General features: G+C 55.4%; 1 protein-coding gene across 8 annotated transcripts in view; it reads left to right on the forward strand.

Annotated features, from left to right (window-relative positions):
- Nucleotides 1–12,523, forward strand: part of Arhgef10 (Rho guanine nucleotide exchange factor 10) — a 90,308-nt gene that overhangs the window by 49,813 nt on the left and 27,972 nt on the right. The gene's annotated exons all lie outside the window — the stretch shown is intronic.

Genomic DNA, 12,523 nt, shown 5'->3' on the forward strand with positions numbered 1-12,523 from the left:
ATGATTATTAGGTCTAATTTTATGAAAGTTCTTACTTGTTTATTCTCCTGAGGTTAATAACCAACCATTTAGTTTGGTAACTTGCTTAGTAGGCTAATTCTTTTTTTTGGTACCTGGGATCAAACTCAGGTTCTTGCACTTGCGGGACAGGCAGCAGAACCACTGAGCTAAACCCCAGCCTAGTAGGCTAATTCTTTGTGAGCATGATATTACCGTCATTAACGTTGTGAATTTCTGGCAACTAAACCGAACTCCAGTTTAAGGTCATGTGCACCTTTAACCCCGTCAACTAATCAAAGTGCCAAATGACCTGGATTTTCAGCGACCAACGTACAAAAGCCTGGGTGAGAGGCAGGTGGAGGAAAGAAGAGGACAGGGGATTTTCCATGTGACACAGTTCATTAAAATTCTGTTCGGGGGAAATTGCGTATCTGTTCAAAGGTCTTAAAAGTGCTTGTAAATCATTTGCAAGTGATCTTCGTCTTTGTTTTCGGAACAAAGATGACTGTGTGGTTTATGATGCTAGCAATCTTTTTGTTGCTGTTGTTACCAGGGATCGAACTCAGGGACCTTGTGCTTGCATTTCTTACATTTCTTGCTCTTTTATTTATGGAAAACTGAGCTCACTGAGAGTATGACTAGAGTCAGGTGGCAGCGGTTCAGTCAGCTGCGCTGAACCTGACTTCTGCTGTGCCTGGGCCGGGGTGTCCTTGAGGTTTCCACCGGCTGCAGTGGGATTGGCTCCGAGCCCGCCTTGCTCTCACTGTGAGTGGAGCGTGGTTGCTTTCTCCTTCAGCATCCAGGAGAACTTGGCCACTGTGTCCTGAGCTGTGCAGCACTTGGAACCTGGTAGCAGGCATGTGATTGCAGGTCCACGCGAAGGCACGATCTGGCCTCAGCGAGGCCGTTTTTCACAGGACATCTTGTACGCTGCCCTCAACAGCACAGCCTTAGTTCTGCCTTCACTGGAGATTTGCTCAGCTGCATTGGCTGGGTTGGGATCTGCCTTGGCTGTAGCATACCTGCTCTGTGTTTCTTCCTGGTACGAGGGTTGGGTGCCATGTTTGGTGATGGGCACGTGTGGTGTATTATTGTGTCTTTGTTCTGAGAATGAAGGTAGGTATAGAAAAGCTTGGTCTGAATTAGTTCCTCTCTGATTTTGCTGGTCTTTGTGGTTTGCCCTCTGGCTTTATATCCTAGCAGGTGCTCAGTAAATGTCAGATGAATGAAAAGAAAAACGCAGTTACCAGTCAGTGTCCCCTTTTCCTTAAGTAGAGTCTTTCCAGCTATCCATGGATCAAAGGCCTGTGCCCACCCAGTGCTGTGTGCTGTGGCCCCAGATGAATCAGATGAACAGGGACTAGGCGTTCTCCAGCTTAGTGTGGAAGCGGACAGACATGAACACACAAATGCTACACACCGTGACACGTCCCGTAATAGAAGCAAAGACAAAGTACGTTGGCAGCTCGGAAGGAGACAGTGTTCTCAGAGAAGACAGCTGTAAGACTAGATGCTGAGAAGGCGAGGGCTCAGCAGATGGAGACGGTGTCCTGCCTGGCGCGCCACCCGAGTGCCCAAGGCAGGTGGCTGCTGGGCTGGGCCGGCCGATTGCTGCCTGGCCTGGGAGCTCCTGGAGGAGCTGGGGCTCAGGGAGCCGAGGCCAGTCCGGGTGGCGGACAGTCCCTCTGGTCTGGGGCTGTGGTCGTTTGGTTTCTCCCTGGGATCCAGTTCCACCCATAGGGACATAAACTGGAGGAGACTGGTGCCGTCCTCCAACCGATGTGCCATCCGTGAAGTCTTCAGCTGTGGTTTCACAATGGCCTGTTGCTACTGTCTTTAAAGAAAAGGATGATTTGAGTGCTAGGCCTTGTGGGTGTTATTTCCCTCCAACTTCTTGAGGTTATTTAACAGGTACAGTTGTGGGCCGGGGATTTAGCTCAGTGGTTCCACCGCCTGCCTTGCAAGCCCAAAGAGTTCGCTCCCCGGTACCAAAAAACCAAGTTCAGTTGTGCAGTGTGATGCAGCTGGTACCTGTCCGTGCTGAGACGTGATTACACCGCTGAGTTGGTTGGCACGTGGACCATCTTGAAGTTTTGGTTTCTATTGGTTTTGATTTGTCTGGTTTTACTTTTTGTTGGTGAGACGTTTAAGATCTACTGTCTCAGTGAATTTCAAGCGTACGCTCGTTGCCATGCTGCAGATTGGATCCCAGGACATGCTCGCTCATCTTGCCTGACTAAGCGCTTGTGCCCTGTGACTTACACCTCTGCCGACCCCTCAGCACGCCCGCCTGTGGGGACCGCCCCCGGTTCTTTTCCCGCAGTTCACCTCCAAGTGGGGCTGCAGGTCGGCCTTCTCTGAGTGGCCTCTGTCACTTCACGTAGTGGACTCACCCACCTCGTCACAGCCGGGAGGGCTCCCTTCTTTTCTGGGGCTGGGTAGTGTGTGTGTGTGTCTGTGTGCATGTGTACTTGCGTATCACATTGTCCTTGCCCACTAACCTGTCAGTGGGTGCTCGGGTCAATTCTGTACCTCAGCTGCTGTGGGAATGCGGTGATGACACCCACTGTGTCCCCCAAGAGTGTCCCGCAGCGGGCCTGGGCCTGGACCTGGGAGGATCTACCTGCATCCTCTCCAGGGCGCTCTCTGGCTTTGCCACTCCCTGCATTTCTGCTAATCTTTCTCATTTTCGTCTTTCTCCTAACTTTGGGTGTACTTTCTCTTTGTCTTTGCGTTGCAAAGTTGGGTTGTTTATTAGCGATGTCTCTTTTTTTCTTAATTAAAGTGATTATAAACTTTACTCATAGAACTGCTTTTGCCACATGTCGTGTGTTGTGGTGTATTTGTCCTGAGGCATGTTTTATCCCCTTTGTCTTTCTATGCGGGGGCACACACGGGCCTCGAACCCAGAGCCCCTGCTAAGTTGCTAAGTTGCCCGGGCGCCCAGGCTGGGCTTGAACTCGTGACCTCCTTGCGCCAGAGCCCCCAAGTGCTGGGGTTACAGACGTGTGCCCCGCGCCTGGCTCTCCTCTCCCTCTTGACATTCTTCCTTGACCCATTGCTCGTTGAGGAGTGTGCTGTTCAATTTCTACGTATTTATAAACTTTCCAATGCTTCTCTTGCTGTTGGTTTCTAATTTCATACCATTGTGTTTGGGGAAGGTCCCCGATAAGATTTTGGAGACTTGGCCTCTCCTGGAGAGTCCCCACTTCCCCCGTACACTGCAGAGGCATACGAGCCTGGTGTGTGGTAGGCAGAACTCTGCGTGTGCCTGTGGGGTCCACTGCCAGCTTTCTGTGTGGGTGGTCTGCCCAGCGTCACCGTCTCCTTGGAGGCGTGCACTCTGCTGTTCCCCTTTTAGCTCTCTCAGCTCTCGCTCTGTGGGGGTGTGCCTGTGTGCAGCTGTGTCTTGTTGGTGAGCGGCTCCTTCATCGTTGCGTGGCCCGGGGTGCCTCCCATGCCCCTTTGCCCCTCTGTCCTTCAGGCATCTTCCCACCCTTCGCCCTCCTCTCTTGCCAGTTCTGCTGAAGAACTAACGCCCTTTGCGTTTGTGGGAGGCAGATCCAGGGATGATAAACTCCTTCAGCTTGTGCTGGTCTGAGGACGTCTTTCTTTCTGAAGGACACCTTTGCTGGGCATGATTCTGCCAGTTTGGAATACATGAGATGTAAGTGAAAAATGCAGTGAGTGTTTGTACCATGAAAGTGTGTCACCATAAGGACACGGTGCCATGACCCCACCCCACAGTGACACCCTCCCTTCAGTACACTTGCCTCATGGTTCTCACTGCTTCGGAAGCGCTTCTGGGGTTTTCTTTTGTGAGAGTCTTTAGGAGATGTGATCAAAGATACAGTCATGCTTCCGCCTCGTGCCGGCCGGGGAAGAGCAGGCTTGTGAAAACACAGCACTGGTCCTCATCCACCTTCTTCGCCAGATCTGGCACCGTGAGACTCCTGGAAAGGCCAGCATTTTGAGTCGATTCAGGACATTGAAGCTGCCACAACGGCGCAACTAAAGACGCAGTGTGTGTCACCCCTGTCTCCTGGCTTGCAGAGTCTCTGTTGGGAAATCTCCTCATATTATGGGTGCATCCTTGCATTTGACAAGTTGTTTCTCTTTCTGCCTCCAAAATTCTGTCTTTGCCTTTCAACAGCCTGGTAGGTGTCTCAGTGTACACTTTTGGTTTTTTTGAGACAGGGTCTTGCTATGTAGTTCAGGGTGCCCTTGAGCTCACTCTGTAGTCCAGGCTGGCCTCAACTTCATGGTGATCTTCCTGCCTCAGCCTCCGAGAGCTGGGATTACAGGCGTGCGCCACCACCCCCAGCTGTAGTCCAGGCTGGCCTCAAACTCATATTGGCCTTCCTGCCTCACCCGCCTGAGTACTAGGATGGCGGGCATGGCATCAACGCTTTCTCCCCAAATTTAGGGAGTTTTCATCCATTAATTTTTAAAATATGCTTCCTGTCCCTCTATCTCTCTGTGCTCTGCCACACCCAAGCTGTCCACTTGGGTCCATGGCTTTGCCGGCTGGGGGTGGGTCCACTACATCCTGTAGGCTTTGTTTCACTCTTCTCTTTGCTCCTCTGGCTGGGGGAATATCAGATGAGGTTGATTCTTCAGTCTGTTAAGTCTTTGGTTGAAACGCTGTATTAAACTTTGTCATTGTGTTCTTCAGCTCTAGGACGCCTGGTTTTTTGGGTTTTGTTTTGTTTTCTGTTCTCATGGCTTCTGTTTTGTTGAACTTCCCATTGGGCTCATGTGTTGTTTTCCAGTTGTGGCCTGTGTTTCCTTGTGGTCCGCTGAACTTCTATAAGGGCATGGTGCTCGGTCCATAGAGCTTCCTTTCGGATGCTGTTAACAGAGGTTTGGTTTAGGGACTGACTTCCTGTGGTGGTGTCTGTTTCCCCGACTTGTGCACCTCTCTTGTCCATGCCTTGGCATTTGTGTGGCCTTGTCGGGGCTCGAGTGCGGGCTTTGGCTGGGCCTCTGCAGTATGCGCACGGAGCCGCCCTGGGCCTCCAGCTGGATGGGCTGTGGCCCTTCCTCTGGGCTCAGGTGGGGTCTCTGGCTGCCCCCAGTCACCTTGGTTTGGTGGACACGGGCTGTGCTCTCTGGTGGGGTGCGGGGCATGGTTGGGGTGATGAGGGCCCCAAGGCGCGTGATATGGATGGCCTGATTGTGGATGGGCCTGAGCCCAGGGCTCTGACCTCGCCCTGGATGAACCCACTATGGAATGGTGACTTGATGGCCCAGGAGGGGCCTTTCGGAAGGGAGTGGGTCACGGGGTGGCCTTGAGGACTGCACCTGGTCTCCTGCCCCTCCGTGTCTGGTTCTTTGCCCTCTTCCACTTCCTGGCTGCCAGGAGGTGAGCAGCATCGCTTGCCCTGCCTCCTGCCTCCTGCCGTGATGTGATTGATGTGATTGATGTGTCTGCTCAGCACAGCGGGGTGCCAGTGGGGCCAGCCAGCCCTGGATGGAACCAGAACCTCTCCAAAGCCGTGCGCCAGGGCAGACCCTGGCTCCCTCCTGGTGCTCTGGCCACGAGGCACGGCACTGCCCACACACTGGCCCGCTGGCCGTGTCCCCACCCCGTGGGCCCCTGCTTTCTCTGTGGTTGGTTGGCTGGATGGGCACAGGCAGGCGGGCAGGCATGCCCGGTCCTGGCCCGGGGCTGTGGTCTGCCTCTGCAGTGATGCCGCCTGCTGCTGCAGGGCACCCTCCTGGGTGGGGCTGGGGTTGGGGCTGTGCAGAGCAGGGCCCAGGCAGCAGCTGCACTCTGACCATACCCAGCCAGGTGGGGCCCATGGGACTCTGTGATGGCCACCAGCTGGGGACCGGTGCACCTGAGCTGTGAAGGTCTCGTGACCTTCAACCCTCTTGGTTTGGCTGTGAGTTGTGAAAAGGGGTGGAGGGGCGGAGAAGGTGGTCTTTAAATGCTTGCTGGATTGAAAAAGTCTTCCAACAGATTAGATAAGATGTGCTCATTCTGTGTTTTGGAAGGCAGAGCTGAGACCTTGGTGTCGGGTGGGCGGAGCACTGGCCTCACTGGGCTGGGTCTGTGAGTGTCCTGGATTTGACGTGCCCTGCTCTAGCTGGCTCTGTGATTCCCTGCCTAGGACACGGCAGAGAGAGGTCTGAGTGCGTTTAGGACGCGCTCGGCAAGGGATGCAGTGCTCAGGGGAGTAAGACGTGGACCCGTGTGGGGCTGGGTACATGAATACTTCTCCTAAGGGGTGGAAGGCTAGGGAAAACGTGCCCACCCATTCCCCCTAAGAAAAGGGTGCCAGCCTGGCCGCTGTGCAGATTGGTTTTGTTTTTGTGTTTTTGATAGGTGATTTAAACATTCTCTGGATTCCCTGAATCTTTGTTTGCTCTCCTCACTGGGCCAATTTATGGGTGTCTGTGTAGGGAAGGTGCGTGGATCTGGCAGAGGACTGCCAACATTGGGGTAGTCCTTATCTCAGGGCCAGGTGAAGAGACATTTGATAAAATTATGCAATCACTTAGTTTTTGAAAATGGCTCTTTTAAAAATAACATTTACTTAAAATTAAGTGCCACTGTTCTTAGCAAAGGCATATACATTTCTATACAAAACAATTTATCACAATAAATCTTATTAAAGATTTAAAAAAAGATAACAGTGGTGCCTCTGTGGCGAAGAAAAGCAAAGCAGTGTGGATGCCGTCAACACTGCACCGTGATCAGAAGACAGGCGTGGTGGTGCACACCTGTCATCCCAGCCTCAGGGAGGCTGAGGCGGGAGGGTCAAGGTCAGCCCGTGCTCCGTAGCGAGTGCCAGGCTACCCTGGACTTCGTGAGTGATGCTGAAGAAGAACAAAGTAACAGTGATGAGTACCCTGTATGCCTGGAATCCCAGGGTCCCAGGGTCGCCGGGTGTCCGCGCCTTCCGAGGTGTGCAGACAGCCCACGTTAGCCACGGCCTGCTCCTTCATTTCCCTGCATTCGCCATCACTGAGGCATCCTGAGAAGCAGCTGGAAGTTCCTGTTCTCCCTACGCTCCCAGGACCTTCCTGCTGTTCGAGCCACTCCCTGTCGCCTTCCTCTGTGGTTTGGTGTTGGAGGTGCGGTGTGCATGTTGCTGCCTAGCAACTGCTGCTGAGGAAACCAGGGGCCGCTCTGCCAGGGAGAGCAGCGAGGGGCTGCTCCAGGGCGCCCCGCTCCAGCCTCGTTCTCCTTGACTTGGATGTCAAGCTTTGCGGCTAGCGCGAGGCTTGCACACTGCCTGCACGCTGCTGACCTCGGAGCCCTGGGCCCCGGCTTGGTTTTGGCTTCCAGAGCCCCTGAAGGTAATTTGTGCATTTTCAGACTGACTCAGAAGAGTCCGCTGACTTCCTGGGGCAGTCCCCTGGCCCCGCAGCCCGCAGTGGCCGTGTGGCCGTGAGGAGGCGCCTCTGTGTCCTCGGCACGTGTTGCCCGTTCTCCGTGCTCCGTGTAGGAGGAGGGTTTCCAGGGGCGGGTCCCGGATGCTGTCTGCTCCTGGCAGGTCTCCGTACCCTCCAGTCACGCTGCACACACAGATGAGCCCTCGCCTGCAAGGTGCTGTCAGTAGGGGCCGAGGGAGAGGGCGGAGGGGAGAGGGGCCCAGCCCTGCCGCCAGGGCCTTCTGTGACCTCAGCGGGCCCGCCTGCTCCCCAGCCTGTGTCTCCTTCCGGTCATGGCGGCAGCGGGCAGCCGCTCGTTCGCAGTGGCTCCCGAGGGTCACGTGGCTGGCTGCTGAGCCCCAGGGCTGACTGGCAGATGCAGTGGGAGACTGCAGCGGAGCACTGCCCTCCGACTCGCTCCCTCCGTGAGGTAGTGCCTGTGGGCATGTGTAAGGGATCGGTTTCCCATGCTCTTGCAGCCGCCTGCGTGGGGAACTCTGCAGGGGGTCCAGTGCCCCGCCCCACACAGGCCCTTCTGAGCCATGCTCTCGAGACAGGCTCAGGTCCCCAGGGACCATCTCTCCGGCAGCGGCCGTTTCCGTGGGCTGGAGCAGCCGACTTCGCTCGTGCTCACGGGCAGCCCCTCATACGACCGGTGCCCCGGCTGTTAAAGGACCCCGAATGCACCGGAGTGCTGCAGCCTGGTTTCAGGGTGCTGGGAGAAGGAACAGGTGTGGCGGGGTAATGTGCACCTTAACATTTTGTTCCTTTGGGTAAAAATGGCATTGGAAGCAAATATAGCAGAGCATTAACATCTGTGCATTCTGGGCTGTGGGTAAAAATGTGTCCATGTGTTGTTTTCTCTACATTTTGGCATTTAAAAAACATTTTCTACTGTCACAAACTCGGTGTGCTAGGGAGGAAGCCCAGAGCCAGCGAGGCAGGGAGACCGGATAGAGCCGCAGGGACTTCAGGCTGAGCCTCGTGCCCGTGCCCAGCTGTCCCTGCCGTGAAGAAGGGGAGCAGAGTGGCCCTGCATCTGCCCCACGGGCTCCCGGATCAGCTCGCACGCTGGGCCACAGAGGGAGTGACACGGCCTGTTCCCCTGGAGGCTGCGCCTGCGGCCTGTGTTCAGTGGCGCAGTTCCGACCACGTCTTCCTCAGGAGTGGACAGGAATGTGGGCAGTAAAGTCCACGGGTGTGCACTGTGCCCAAACCCAGAGCCTGCCCGCCTCGGGCGTGTCAGACAGGTTGGCCACGGTGACTCTGTCGTCTCCAGCTGGGGTGAGACTGTGACTCTTTGTCTGGAGCTGCTGCCCCTACCCCAGTCCAGGGGCTGACACCAGCCAAGGTCATGTTGGCAGGGCAGGGACCTTGTGTGTCGTGTGGCAAGGACACTGTTGAAGCAGTAGCTGTGTGTCGCCATGGAGAAAGGCCCAGGGGTGAGCAGGGACAAGCCTGGTCACAGCCCATGAGGCGGGGTGGGTGTCCTGGCCCCGGGTTCACCCTCTGATAGTTCCAGGTGTCGGAGTGAGTTGTAAGGAGAGATTCTTACTTCTGGGAAGTGGAGGAAGGGGCCCCAGGAAGCTCGAAGACCTTCCCACTTAGACTGTGGGATTTTTATTAGGGGACCAAGGGACGGGTTGAGGGGCACGGGCTCTGGTTGGAGCACGTGCCCAGATGAGGTTTGCCGGTCGTCTTGGGGAGCGAGGGGCCTCTCTCTGCCCCCTGGCGGCCATCTGGGGCTGTCCAGTGGATGAGTCATCAGCACCACACAGTCCCGGCAGGGCAGCCTTAGTGCATGCCACGTGGGTACCGTCTGCCCCGCTGTGTCTGCGGCCTGCCCAGCCCAGGGGGCACAGTGGCCCCAACAGATACCAGGGTAACCGGGGGACTCTGTAGTGCTCGGGAATTGTCATAGCAGTGTCTGCCCTGCCTGGTTAATGAGGTTCTTGATAACAGAGTTGGTGGTGATGGCCAAAGCCCAGCTGTGCCCTGCTTACCAGCCTCCTTGCTCAGTGGGTTCTGCCTTGGAACTGCCAGCCTGGTCCTTCCCTGGGTCAGCAGTGCTAACCACAGAGCCTCATAGTCCCCTTGTGGCTGCTGAGTCTGAGTCGGAATCAGAGAGGGAGCCTAGGGCCCCATTGTGAATCGTGACCCGAGGCTGTGGAGCCAGCAGCCTCACTTGGCTTCCTGTCACCTCACAGCCTGGCTTCTGTTCTGATGTGAACACTGGCAAGGCCCTGGCTTTCATCATTAATTGATATTTTGCTTGTATGGATTTGTGGACTACAGCGTGATGAGGTGATGCGTACACGTGGGATGTACCGATCGGGTCAAGGTGGTCAGCATTTCTACCTCCCGTGTTTCCACTTTTGACTGAGGCATAGTAATGCACGTGTGTCCAGGGCGCAGTGTGTATCTGAGAGCACAGTAGAATATGTGCTGTTGAGCACTGCTCCTTGTCATCCTTTGCACTGCTCGTGAAATGCACCAGGGTCATCCCGCGGGGCCTTGGAGCACAGGGCGTGTTGTTACTGTTGAACTGGGCTTGGAGGCTTCCAGCCCCCACCCATCTCAGCCTCCAGGGTCACCGTGCGCACGTGACACATGCCGCTTGTCTTTCTGCGTCTGACTCAGCTCCTTTAGCACAGTGTCCTCCAGGTCACCCATTTGGCTGCGGGCAACAGGACGCCACCTTGCTGTGGCTGCAGGGTCCTTGTCCTGTGTCTTCCACGCTTTGTCCTCTCATCTGCTGCAGGCACCTCGGCTGGTCCTAGTCTTGGCTGCTGTGTGTCGGGGAGTAGGGACATGGGCATCTGGGCTGAGGGCAGGTCCCTTAGTTGTATACCTGGGGGGGACTGTGGCTCTCATGGCCGCTCTCCCTGTGCTCACTGGGGTTCCCACCACAGCATGTCGAGTTCTCTGTCCTCTGCATTCTAACAGCGTTGCTGCTTCCTGTCATTTTGGCTATAGCCATTCCAGCTTGGGGAGCAGGCATCTCATTTTCCTTTCCCTGGTCATCATTAGCCATGTTGAGTGTTTTTCATGTGCAGTACTTGTTGGCCCTTTGTATGTCCTTTGTTGAGAAATGTCTGTTCAGAGTATTTGCCTGCTTTTAATTGGATTATTTGGTTGCTCTGCTTCTGAGCTCTTTATATATGCTGGATACTAATCCTTTATCAGATGAACCATTTTTTTTGTACCAGGGATTGAGCTCGGGACCTCGCGCTTGCGGGGCAAGCGCCAGAACCACTGAGCTCAATCCCTGACCCAAATGATCATTTTTAAACATTTTCTCCTGTTCTGTAGGCTGTCTTTTCACTCTGTTGGTTGTTTCCTCTGTGCAGAAGCGTCTTGGCCTGATGTAATCCCATTTGTCTATTTTTGCTTGTTGCCTGCACTTTGGAATCTTGACCAAAACTTCCTTGCCAAATGGTGCTGGGTAGTCAGGACATTCACACGCAAAGATGATCCTGGACCGCTCCCTGCCCTGTGTAGCCATCGGCTCAGCGGCTCTCAGCCGGCCGCACAGGCTCCTCCTCCTGGGCTGACTGGAGCCCAGGCAGCGGCCACCTTCGCACTTGCACCCAAGAGCCTGTCTTCCCCATCACACTCCAGGGGCCCCGCACGGGGCAGAGCCTGCCCTGCTGGGCTTTGGATGTTTTGCCTCTTAATCGCTCTGGCTTCAGCTGCATCTGGAGAGAAGCTCTGCTCTGCTGGAGGGGCCTGCTCGGGCGGGCAGGCCTCACAGCATCTGGCGTCTCTGCTGGCGGCCCTCCTCTGCTCACCCAGCAGCGCCACGCACCACAAACTGAGACTCCCACGGTGACTGCTTCTAGCTGCGGGGGCTGTGACATTGGCCCCTTCGTCCCCAGAGGGTGGTTCCTTGCTGGCATTGCTTCCTGGCTTCCTGGGAACTGGGGGTGGGGACCACAGGCCCAGGTGCCTTGGAGCACAGAGGAGCCTGCTGGAGGAGCTGAGTAGCAGATGAGGGAGCCTGCAGCTCCAAAGTGCAGAGCCAGGGCTGGCGGCTGCTCTGCAGGCTGCGTGGGAGCTGCAGTGACTCAGCCAGCCCGCTCCCCGCCCTGCGCCCTGCGTCCCTGCCTCCCTGGGAGCTGAGTGTTCCCTACTCAGCCTTCCAAGCTGCCTCCTCCCACCTCTGCCTTCTCTGGGCAGTCAGGAGACCTTCCAGACTTGCTGAGGGTTTGTAGGTACCCTTGCTGTTGCCGTGTTTGTACCCCAAGATTCCATTCAGCCCACAGGCTGCATTTCCCGCCAGTTGCAGGGTTTCCACGGAAACAGGCAGCATTGAGGAAGTCTGAGAGGCTGGTTATGGAGAGCTTTACTCATGGCACTGAAAACCCTGGGAATTTGCAACCAGGCGGCTAGAAATTAGCTCCAGCAAAAATTCTGATTTGCTGATTCTTTTGATCAATAAATTTTGGCCAGAAAATAAAAATAAAACAGTTCTCCTGTAGACTGGAGGCAATGTTGAAACCTGCTCATGCCCGGGGCGCGTTTCTGCCACACCTGCTTTGCGAGGTGCTCCTGCCCCACGCCTCGTGTGTGGGGTGTGTGGTCCCCAGGTGTCTGCGCCTCAGGCCCGAGGGGCACCTGTCCCTCCCCACACTGGGGGTAGATGCCCCTCTTGGCCTCAGTATGGAGGGGTCTGCCACCTGCTGGGAGGGACAGGGTGATACCATATGTATAGTCTTTTAAAATGTTTACTTTTCAGCACAAAGATAATTATATACATGGTACATAGTCTGATGTGTTGAAATGTGTGTATGTTGTGGATCGGCCCCTTCAGCTAGCTGACATGTGTATTCCCTTGCTCTTGCGTGGTGAGCAAATCCTGGGATCTGCTCAGCCATTTCAAGGATGTGACATTTGCGATGTGTTGTTACTCTCATCTTGATGTTAGTTCCCAAGGTCGCTTCCTGGCCTGCTTCCTTGTTGGTAACCAGTTGCTGTGTCATGCAGCACTTCTTGCTGTTACCAGCTGGCCAGTCTGCCTGTGGCCTCGCTGCGGAGGACCCTGCAGCCTGTCTACTGCCCACGCCTGCCAGGTCCTCCTCCTGTGGCCAGTGTGGTCCCTCTCCTGCCCAGCTTCTCGCCCATCCCTACCCTCTCCCAG

The sequence above is a fragment of the Heterocephalus glaber genome, unplaced genomic scaffold (assembly GCF_053883595.1).
Source record: "Heterocephalus glaber isolate CG9 unplaced genomic scaffold, H.glaber_assembly_v1.0 deba00001104, whole genome shotgun sequence".
Lineage (NCBI taxonomy): Eukaryota > Metazoa > Chordata > Mammalia > Rodentia > Bathyergidae > Heterocephalus > Heterocephalus glaber.